Raw genomic sequence first — 11,477 nt, 5'->3', positions numbered from 1 at the left:
CTAGTTTCCACTGTTTCTAATAAGAAGTAATTTATCATAATAATTTCCCTGTATGTAGTGTGTCTTCTTTCCTTTGGCTGATTTTAAGGTTTTTCTTTTTATCTTTTGTTTCTGGCAGTTCGACTATGATGTGTCTGTGGTTTTATTCTTATTCATCCTGCTTGGAATTTACTGAACTTCCTGAATTTGTGTATTGACGTTTATTCTTCAAATTTGGAGCCATTTTTTATTTTTCCTGAGCTGTTCTTTTTTCTTCTGAAAATCCAACTACATACATATTAGTACGTTTGATATTGTTCCTACTCATTGACGTTCTATTTTCTCTAGATGGTTCATTTTGGATAATTTCTATTAATATGTCTTAAATTTACTGTTCCCTTCTTCTGTGTCCAATCATTTTTTCATTTCATATATTTTCATTCTAGTTCAAAATTTTTTCATTTTGTCACTAAAAGTTCAGATGTGTTTGATAAACACTGGCTATTCTACCCTAATATACCAAAGGAAAAATAGCAATGTCTTAGAAAGATATCAAGATAGAGAAGGACTAGACATCAGATATTTTACTCTGAAGGAAGGATATTGCATAAGCCTCTTGCAAGTTACATATATTTTAGATTCCACATATAAGTGATATTATATGATATTTGTCCTTCTCTTTCTGACTTACTACACTTAGTATGATAATCTGTAGATCCATTCATGTTGCTGCAAATGGCATTATTTCATTCGTTTTTTTATGGCTGAGAAATATTCCACTGTGTATATATACCATATCTTCTTTATCCATTCCTCTGTCGATGGACATTTAAGTTGCTTCCATGTCTTGGCTATTGTAAATAGTGCTGCTATGAACATTGGGGTGCATGTATCTTTTCAAATTATAGTTTTGTCCAGATATATGCCCTGGAGTGGGATTGCTGGATCATATGGTAACTCTATTTTTAGCTTTTTAAGGAACCACCATAGTGACTTCCATAGTGGCTGTACCAATTTATATTCCCACCAACAGTGTAGAAGGATTCCCTTTTCTCCACACCCTCTCCAGCAATTTGTAGACTTTTCAATGACTGCCATTCTGACCAGTGTGAGGTGACACCTCATTTTAGTTTTGATTTGTATTTCTCTAATAATTAGAAACATTGAGCATCTTTCCATGTGCCTATTAGCCATCTGCATGCCTTCCTGGGAGAAGTGTCTATTTAGGTCTTCTGCCCATTTTTTCATTGGGCTTTTTTTTTTTAAATTGAGCTGTATGAGCTGTTTGTATATTTTGGAAATTAAGCCTTTGTTGTTTGCATCATTTGCAAATATTTTCTCGCATTCTGTAGGCTGTATTTCATTTTTTTATGGTTTCCTTTGCTGGGCAAAAGCTTGTTTGATTAGGTCCCATTTGTTTATTTTTGCTTTTATTTCTATTGCCTTGGGAGACTGACCTAAGAAAACATTGATATGATTTATGTCAGAGAATGTTTTGCCTATGTTCTCTTCTAGGACTCCTCTAGGTGTCATGCCTTCTACTTAAATCTTTAAGCCACTGTGAGTTTATTTTTGTGTATGGTGTGAGGGAGTGTTCTAACTTTATTGATTTATATGTGGCTGTTCAGCTTTCCCAACACTGCTTGCTAAACAGACTGTCTTTTCTCCATTGTATATTCTTGCCTCCTTTGTCAAAGATTAATTGACCATAGGTGTATGGGTTTATTTCTGGGTTCTCTGTTCTGTTCCATTGATCCATATGTCTGTTTTTGTGCCAATACCATGCTGTTTTGATTACTGTAGCTTTGCAGTATTGTCTGAAGTCTCGGAGGGTTATGCCTCCAGCTTTGTTCTTTCTCCTCAGGATTATTTTGGCAATTCTGGGTCTTTTATGGTTCCATATAAATTTTAGGATTATTTGTTCTAGTTCTGTGAAAAATGTCATGGGTAATTTGATAGGGATCATATTAAATCTGTACATTGCTTTGGGTAGTAAGGCCATTTTAACAATATTAATTCTTCCAATCAAAGAGCATGGTAGATCTTTCCATTTCTTTGAAGCATCTTCAATTTCCTTTATCAATGTTTTAAAGTTGTCAGCATATAAGTCTTTCACCTCCTTGCTCAGGTTTATTCCCAAGTATTTTATTTTTTTGATGCAATTTTTAAAAGGATTTGTTTTTTTACTTTCCCTTTCTGATATTTCATTGTTAGTGTAAAGAAATGCAAACAATTTCTGTATGTTAATCTTGTATCCTGCTACCTTGCTGAATTTGTTTATCAGTTATAATAGGTTTTGTGTGGAGTCTTTAGGGTTTTCTATATAGAGCATCATGTCATCTACATATAATGACAATTTTACCTCTTCCCTTCCAATTTGGATACCTTTTCTTTTTCTTGTCTGATTTTTGTGGTTAGGACTTCCAATACTAGGTTGAACAGAAATCGTGAGAGTAGGCATCCTTGTCTTCTTCGAGAGTTTAGTGGGAAGGCTTTCAGCTTTTCGCCATTGAGTATTGTGTTGGCTGTGGGTTTGTTATAAATAGCTTTTAGTATGTTGAGGTATGTTCCCTCTATACCCACTCTGGCAAGAGTTTTTATCATGAATGGATGTTGAGTTTTATCAAATGCTTTTTCTGCATCTATTGAGATGACTGTGTGGCTTTTGTCTTTTGTTGATGTAGTGTATCACACTGATTTATTTGCGTATGTTGAATCATCCTTGTGACCCTAGGATGAATTCAACTTGATCATGGTGTATGATCTTTTTTAACTGTTGCTGGGTTCAGTTTGCTAATATTTTGTTGAGAATTTTTACATCTATAGTCATCAAAGATATTGGCCTGTAATTTTCTTTTTTGGTGGTGTCTTTGTTTGTTTGTTTTGTTTTGTTTTTAAACAAGCTCTGGACAGTTTTGTTAAGGAAAAATTGTGCATGATTTACTATTCACCAGTCTGTTCTGGCATGCTTCTAATGATATCAGAATCACCTGGATCAATGATAGCCAGTGTGCATACTCTGTAGTATTTTCCACATTCTGTGCCCAATGTTATTGCCACTGTAATGATGGATACCAGTTTTGGCCAACATGGCATAATACTCTATTTCAGATTCCTCAAGGCTGGGAAGTTGTTGGCAAGGATGACCAGTTTTGCTTTGCCTTGTCTGATCATTTTCAGAGTCTGCTTCTACCCCAACAGGTACTTTCCACTCTTCATAATGAGTTGGAGCCTAGAGTTGATTGACTCCAGTGACTTTTTCATCTTCTTTGTGGCCACCATCTTCCTGCCTTAGGTGCAGAACTCCCCCAACCACGTGGAGCCGCCAAGATGGCTGGGGAGCAAGAAAGGTGTCTGGTTTTGATATCAGGGTGATGGTGGCTTCATAGAATATTTTGGGAGTGTTCCTGCCTCTTCAATCTTTTGGGAGAGTTTGAGAAGAATTGGTATAAGTTCTTCTTTGTATGTTTGGTAGAACTGCCCAGTGAAGCCTTATGGTCCTGGACTCTTGTTTGCAGGGAGGTGTTTTTTGTTTTTTTTTTGTTTGTTTGTTTTTAATTATTACAGATTCTATTTCACTTCTAGTGATCAGTCTGTTCCAATTATCTATTTCTTCTTGGTTCAGTTTTGGTGGGCTGGATGTTTCTAGAAACTTGTCCATTTCTTCTAGGTTGTCCAATTTGTTGGCATATAATTGTTCATAGTATTAGCTTATGTTTTTCTGTATTTCTAGGGTGTCGATAGTTATTTCTCACATTTCATTTCTTATTTTGTTTATTTGGGTCATCTCTTCTTGGTGAGCCTGGCCAGAGATTTGTTGATTTACCCTTTGGTTTACCCTTTCAAAGAACCAGCTCTTGATTTTATTGATTTTCTATTGTTTTTCAGTCTCTATTTCCTGATCTGTATTGTTTCCTTCCTTCTACTGACTTTAGGTTTTGTTTGTTCTTCTTTTACTAATTCTTTGAGGTGGTAGGTTAGGTTGTCTGAGATTTTTCTTGTTTTTTGAGGAAGTCATGCATTGCTATGAACTTCCCTCTAAGGACTGCTTTTGGTGCCTCCCATAGATTTTGTATGGTTGTGTTTTCATCGTCATTTGTCTCAAGGTATTTTTTAATTTCCTCTTTGATTTCATCATTGACCCATTTGTTTTTTAGTAGCATGTTGTTTAGTCTCCACATAATCTTTTTTTTCTCATTTTCTGTGGTTGATTTCTAATTTCATGCCTTTGTGCTCAGAAAAGATGCTTGAAATAATTTCTATCCTCTTAAATTTGTTGAGGCTTGTTTTGTGCCCTAGAACATGGTCTACCCTAGAGAATGTTCCAATTGAACTTGAAAAGAATGTGTATTCTGGCTTTTGCTTTTTTTTTTCCTGGATGTAACATCTTGAAAATATCAATTAAGTCTAACTGTTCTATTGTGTCATTTAGATTGTTGCCCTATTGACTTTCTGTCTATAAGATCTGTCCATTGATGTGAGTGGTGTGTTAAAGTCCCCTACTGTTATTGTATTCCTGTCAATTTCTCCTTTTATGTCTGTTAGTATTCGTTTTATGTATTCAGGTGCTCCTATATTGGGTGCATATATGTTAACAAGTATAATATCCTCCTCTTGTTTGACCCTTTTATCATTATATAGTGTCCTTCTTTATCTTTCTTCATGGCCTTTATTTTAATGTTGATGACTTTTTATGATCAGGCAATTATATCACTGTGAATTCTACAGAGGCTTTGGCTGCCCATCCTTTCTTGTCCTTATGAAAATGCAGTTATAACTCTGTGAAACCTTGAGAAACTTTAAGCTGCCCATTCTCATCTACCCTCAATGATGAGTGCGAGCAATCCATCAAGGAGGAGATTTTCATTGTGTTGAATTGGTGGTGGTCAACTTTGCCTCACTGCTTCCAGTCCCTCCTAAGTCTGGGAACTATGTTTCTCAGCATCACCTTCACGCTATAGACCCAGGCTATGGTTTACCAGTGAGAGGAACTCTTGTGAAAATTGGAAAGTAGAAACGATAAAGAAGCTATTATTGCTCAATACATCATGACAATCAGAGGGGCAGGCATCTAGTTCCAGACCACTCTGCAAACTCCGACTTTGTGGTATTTGAAGTTTCTTGGACTTCCCAGGATTGGCAGCTTCTTCACTCATTCCAAGCTTTCAGACTGATGTCACAGTGGCTGTTTCTCTGATCCTTCAGCTATATACTTCCAGGCCTTCACTCTCCTAATTCCCATTTTAACCCCTAATTGCTATATTAAACCTCTTATTTCCTTAATTCTTAGAGTTACTTTTAAAATTCCCAAACCAGACTGACAGATATTCTCAAAATTTCCAAGCAATAGCAATTGTGTTATCTCAAAAATGTATGTCAACCAAAATTATGTTGGCAAAAGTTATTACAAAAATGCATTTTGAACAGTATGTCATTAATTATTAAGATACCACAAATGTTACCAGATTCTAGCCATAATATTGCAATAGGTTGAAATACAAGCAAGGCACATTGAAGAGGCATCCTGACATCTCTCTCCCAAATGGGACTTTCTTTCAGATCATGATCATCTGACAAAAGATGCCATAGTACAGAGTTGAACCCTATGATATTACTGATACTTGATAATTTTGACCTACAGAAACAGAAATATCTTATGATATAACCTAAGGCTATGATAATCTCTTCATTCTAATGGATTTTTAGTGGAACCTATATCATTTTTTCCCATATAGGAATGGTGACTTCTCTTCACAGAATCTATATTGTGTAAGAAGAGAATATTTGCTGAGGGTATGCATGAAGTTGTAACTCCCTGAATTCAGATGAGAAGTCTGTGTCTTTGAACTCAAAGCAGCAGTGCCCTCAACCATAGATGATTTCATTTTTTAAATGTTAGGAAAATTTCTTCCTCAAAAATCCTAATATCTCATCAGATGTCTGTCCTATGTCAGGACAGACATCTGGCACCATTGACATTTTGACCCAGATAATTCTTGTTGTGAATGAGGGGTGGGAGGAGGGAGGGGGTGGGAGGGATCCTATGCATTGTAGAATGTTTAGCAGTATTCAGGCATCTACCCACCAGATGCCAGTAGCACCTCCCAGTTGTGACAACTAAAAGAGTAACCAGACATTGCCAAATGTTCCCCTGGGAGGAGGGTGGTAAATCATTCATGGTTGAGAAACACTCTCCTAGATAAAACAGAAATACGATGTTGGCAAGAGCTTAAGGTCTCTCTACCATCAGCTTGTATTTCAATATTCTACCTTACATTTGGTTTTTAATTCAAGATGGACTAAAATCCTTTCAACATTTCAGTAAGGATATTGAATGTTATCAAACTGTGGGATGTGCCAAAAAAATTTTTTTAAAGCGCATTGGCTATAAAGAATCGAAGGAGAGACCATGTTTAATTGTTTATGAGTAGCTGAGTAGCAATTTAGAGTGAGTTCACACTATATGCTGCTGCTGTTTATTTTTCTTTTACATTAGATATAATTTTCATCACTGGGAGATATTACATTGGGTATCAATAAAATATACTATACAATGGATGAGCATGTACTCAACAAAACATCCCTTAATTTTCAAATTCAGCTGTAAACTACTTCCACCTTGACTCACTGAAGCATAATACACAGGAATTCAAACAAAATGCCTAATACTGAATCACTGTGCTCCTAAAACAACACAAGCTTCAACTTGTTTGTTCTCTCTCCTCTTCTCCTGAACTTTATCTTATTTTCTGATGAATTTCAGGCTCACCAAGCAAAACATGTAGCACAAACTAACAGGGAAAACAATCACTGACCTAGCAAGTGAATAGCAACACACTACTAAATGGAGCCTCTTACACAGGGTAGTCCCCTAGCCTGGAGAAAGCAGGCATGTGAAAGCCCAGCTGGTCCTCTCATTTCAGCTGTATCAACAACTAGTACTATTACTACAGCAGAACAGGCTGTTGATGATTCATCTGGAATGTACTTCAGTTTTTAAATTTCACAAGGACCATATATATTCTCCTCAAATAGATAAAATCTACATTCTAACATCTTATTTATTGGACACTTGTCTTTCTAAAATACTATGAACATAAACACACAAAAATCTAGCAAATCTAATAGTTCAGACTACTTTACCTAGAGGACATAATCCCTCTCATCATTTCATTGCTCCTATCACCCCAAGATCTCATCATCATCATGAAATGCCTTTATCACCATGAATTTGGCTCAACAAATTGGGCAATGTGAGGTTGAATGTCATTAGACTGATTAAGAAAAACAGTCTCCTTCACATTCAAGTAAATCTATGGAAGGAGACTTACATGGATTTGGCAATTTTGTCTGCTCAGGAATTCAGCCACAGCCATTTTCCTTGACCTTCTTCCCAAACCTCAGTGCCATCATGCTGACTTCCCTCCACACTCGCCAAAGAAAACCTTTACTATGGGAATGTCTAGGTTGACTGGAGCTTTATGAAGATTATACTGAACTTGAGACTCTTTTCCATACTATGTATTATCCTAGTCTAAGGAAAACTCAGAATCAACAATGAGAGAATATTTCTATCTTATAAATGGAAAGATTAAGAACTATTTAAGGCAAAATATTTAGCAATAACAACAAATATGCAAAAGCCTTGTCAGATGGGGTGGACAATGTTACTTCCATTTTAAAAATGAGAAAAATGAGGCTGTGAATGTGGTAAATATGAACACAATCACACTGCTAATGGGTAGGCAGAACTGGGGATACACACTTAGAAATTCTGGAAATGAGTCTAGCGCTACTCCTCCATATCATGCTGTAATAAAAATAAACAGATAGGGGACTTCCCTGGTGGCACAGTGAATCCGCCTGCCAACGCAGGGGACACAGGTTCGAATCCTGGCCTGGGAAGATCCCACATGCCGCAGAGCAACTAAGTCTGTGCACCACAACTACTGAGCCTGCACTCTAGAGCCCGCGAGCCACAACTACTGAGCCCACGTGCCACAACTACTGAAGCCCACACACCTAGAGCCTGTGCTCTGCAATGAGAAGCCACCGCAATGAGAAGCCTACGCACCGCAATGAAGAGTAGCCCCCCACTGGCCCCAACTAAAGAAAGCCCGCACACAGCAACAAAGACCCAACTAAGCCAAAAATAAACAAATAAATTTTTAAAAATAAATAAATAAATGGAGAGGTATGGTGCCATTGTAAATAAATATTGTATATATAGCAATAAGATTTCATACAACTCACTCACCACAAAAGAGAAAGAAACATATCCTGTTTGGATTTCCAAGGGGCATTATCTGAAAGAAAACATCAATTTACGCCTCCTTTTGTAGAGAAGAAATAATTGCATTCATGTAAGCTTAATTCCTGAGACTCTGACAGGGTGTGAAGGTCATGAACAAACCAAGAAGTCAAAAACCCTAGAGAAATGCAAATCAAAACTACAATGAGATATCATCTCACACCGGTCAGAATGGCCATCATCAAAAAATCTACAAACAATAAATGCTGGAGAGGGTGTGGAGAAAAGGGAACCCTCCTGAACTGTTGGTGGGAATGTAAATTGATACAGCCACTATGGAGAACAGTATGGAGGTTCCTTAAAAAACTAAAAGTAGAACTACCATATGACCCAGCAATCCCACTCCTGGGCATATACCCAGAGAAAACCATAATTCAAAAAGAGTCATGTACCAAAATGTTCATTGCAGCTCTATTTACAATAGCCAGGACATGGAAGCAACCTAAGTGTCCATCATCGGATGAATGGATAAAGAAGATGTGGCACATATATTCAATGGAATATTACTCAGCCATAAAAAGAAACGAAATTGAGTTATTTGTAGTGAGGTGGATGGACCTAGAGCCTGTCATACAGAGTGAAGTAAGTCAGAAAGAGAAAAACAAATACCGTATGCTAACACATATATATGGAATCTAAAAAAAAAAAAATGGTCATGAAGAACCTAGGGGCAAGATGGGAATAAAGACACAGACCTACTAGAGAATGGACTTGAGGATATGGGGAGGGGGAAGGGTAAGCTGTGACAAAGTGAGACAGTGGCATGGACATATATACACTACCGAACATAAAATAGATAGCTAGTGGGAAGCAGCTGCATAGCACAGGGAGATCAGCTCGGTGCTTTGTGACCACCTAGAGGTGTGGGATAGGGAGGGTGGGAGGGAGGGAAACGCAAGAGGGAAGAGATATGGGAACATATGTATATGTATAACTGATTCACTTTGTTATAAAGCATAAACTAACACACCATTGTAAAGCAATTATACTCCAATAAAGATGTTAAAAAAAAACCACACTGGAAGGTGATAACTGAATCAGTGGTACACACACACACACACGCACACACGCACACACACACACACACATATACTGGTATCATTTTTCTATTCTATCTGAGAAAGAAAAAAATCAGAGAATATTTTACTTTGGAAAGAATATACTGAGAACAAAAACAATTTCTAAAAAACTTGTTCGTGGCTCACTGACTTCTGGAATATTCTAAAAATCTAAACTCCAATAAACCTTTTAATCCATAGTAATGCCCTCCTCCATCAAAAGAAGATGAAGCCTACAGGAAATACTGACATGGATAAGCATACAATCCTACAGCTCTCTGTGAAAATATGAAGTACCTGTTATCTGAGTGGGATCTCTCTTTCCAGAACACTAAGATTCTTTCAAGACCCAGACAAAACTGTTGTTTGTTGCTTTGCTTGAGGTTTGAATCACTCACTAATCTTCAAAAAAAAAAAAAAAAAGCACCACAAATATATTAACATAAGGCTTTATGCTATTAATTCAGTAGCATATTCAGTGATCTGTGATCCTTGGTGATCCTTGCCCCATTCAGGAAACTAGAAAACAGAGCAACTATATCTCAAAAAATGGTTGTTGCAAAAGGAGCTGAGAACTTTTAATAAGTGGATTCATGGCAGAAAGATTATATAATGGTTCAGAGCAAAGCTATCCACCCCAAGACTAGAAAAGATACTCCAGATTAATGGGATTGTGGGAAACCTCTATGAAAAACATCGACTAAATATAGTCAGTGTTGCATCACTCAGAAAGGTTAGACTTGAGCCTTACATTTCTACCAAGTTCAGCCTCATCTTGAAGGTGGGGTGTGAAGGGAAATCCTGATAAATTTGAGATCCAAGAGCAGAGGGAAGCTGCACTCCCTTTTCCAGAACACTGTAGCGAGGTGGCAAGCATAAAGAGATTTAGAAATATCTGCACCGGGTGTCTAGGCCAATGGGACTGAGAGCTCGCAGAGTAACTGTGCCCAAAGGTGGAAAAGAACAAAGAAGATAATTTCCATGCATCCACAGTGGTGTAGAAAGAACCAAACTGAAGATGGCTTGCAGCTGGGAGTGGGACTTAGCTATGACTCATGGGGACCAATGAACAGATGGGAATAAAGACAACTTAGAAGATGCCAACTTGCATAGACAGTATATAATCTCCCTGTAATTAGACTGAACCCTGAAAGAAGAATAAGGATAGAGGGAAGAAAGTGAATGAATTAGGATAAATTTCCACTAGCCAGCAGAAATAAGTAAAATAAATAAAGTTCTTTCATCTTTCCAGGACACATGAACACATGGACTGTTTTTTACCTGCCACACCAGCTCCATCGCAAAACAGATTAGTTTTGCACAAACTGCAAAATTGCAAAATAATAATCAGCAGCTGCACAAACATCCATATCCTCATTTCTAGCCCAGAAAATAAGGTCTTTTAGACTGATATCAAATTAAGGAAACTTTCTTTCTTTTTTTTTATTTTTGAATTTTATTTTATTTATTTTTTTATACAGCAGGTTCTTATTAGTTATCCATTTTATACATATTAGTGTATATATGTCAATCCCAATCTCCCAATTCATCACACAACCACCATACCTGGGCCACTTTCCCCTCTTGGTGGCCATACGTTTGTTCTCTACATCTGTGTCTCAATTTCTGCCCTGCAAACCGGTTCATCTGTACCATTTTTCTAGGTTCCACATATATGCATTAATATACAATATTTGTTTTTCTTTCTGACTTACTTCACTCTGTATGACAGTCTGTAGATTCATCCACGTCTCTAAAAATGACCCAATTTCGTTACTTTTTATGGCTGAGTAATATTCCATGGTATATATGTACCACAACTTCTTTATCCATTCGTCTGTTGATGGGCATTTAGGTTGCTTCCATGACTTGGCTATTGTAAATAGTGCTGCAATGAACATTGGGGTGCATGTGTCTTTTTGAATTATGGTTTTCTCTGGGTATGTGCCCAGGAGTGGGATTGCTGGGTCATTATGGTAATACTATTTTTAGTTTTTTAAGAAACCTCCATAGTGTTCTCCATAGTGGCTGTATCAATTTACATTCCCACCAACAGGGCAAGTGCGTTCCCTTTTCTCCACACCCTCTCCAGTATGTGTTGTTTGTAGACTTTCTGATGATGCCCATTC

General features: G+C 37.2%; 1 pseudogene; it reads right to left on the bottom strand.

The window, feature by feature from the left end:
- Positions 1-2,918: 2,918 nt before the first annotated feature.
- On the bottom strand, positions 2,919-3,261 carry LOC132357702 (large ribosomal subunit protein eL30-like; annotated as a pseudogene).
- Between the last annotated feature and the right edge of the window lie 8,216 nt (positions 3,262-11,477).

This window comes from Balaenoptera ricei, chromosome X (genome assembly GCF_028023285.1).
Source record: "Balaenoptera ricei isolate mBalRic1 chromosome X, mBalRic1.hap2, whole genome shotgun sequence".
In the NCBI taxonomy this organism is placed as follows: domain Eukaryota; kingdom Metazoa; phylum Chordata; class Mammalia; order Artiodactyla; family Balaenopteridae; genus Balaenoptera; species Balaenoptera ricei.
Note: the sequence above shows the minus strand (reverse complement) of the source record. Positions and strands in the feature narration are given on the sequence as shown.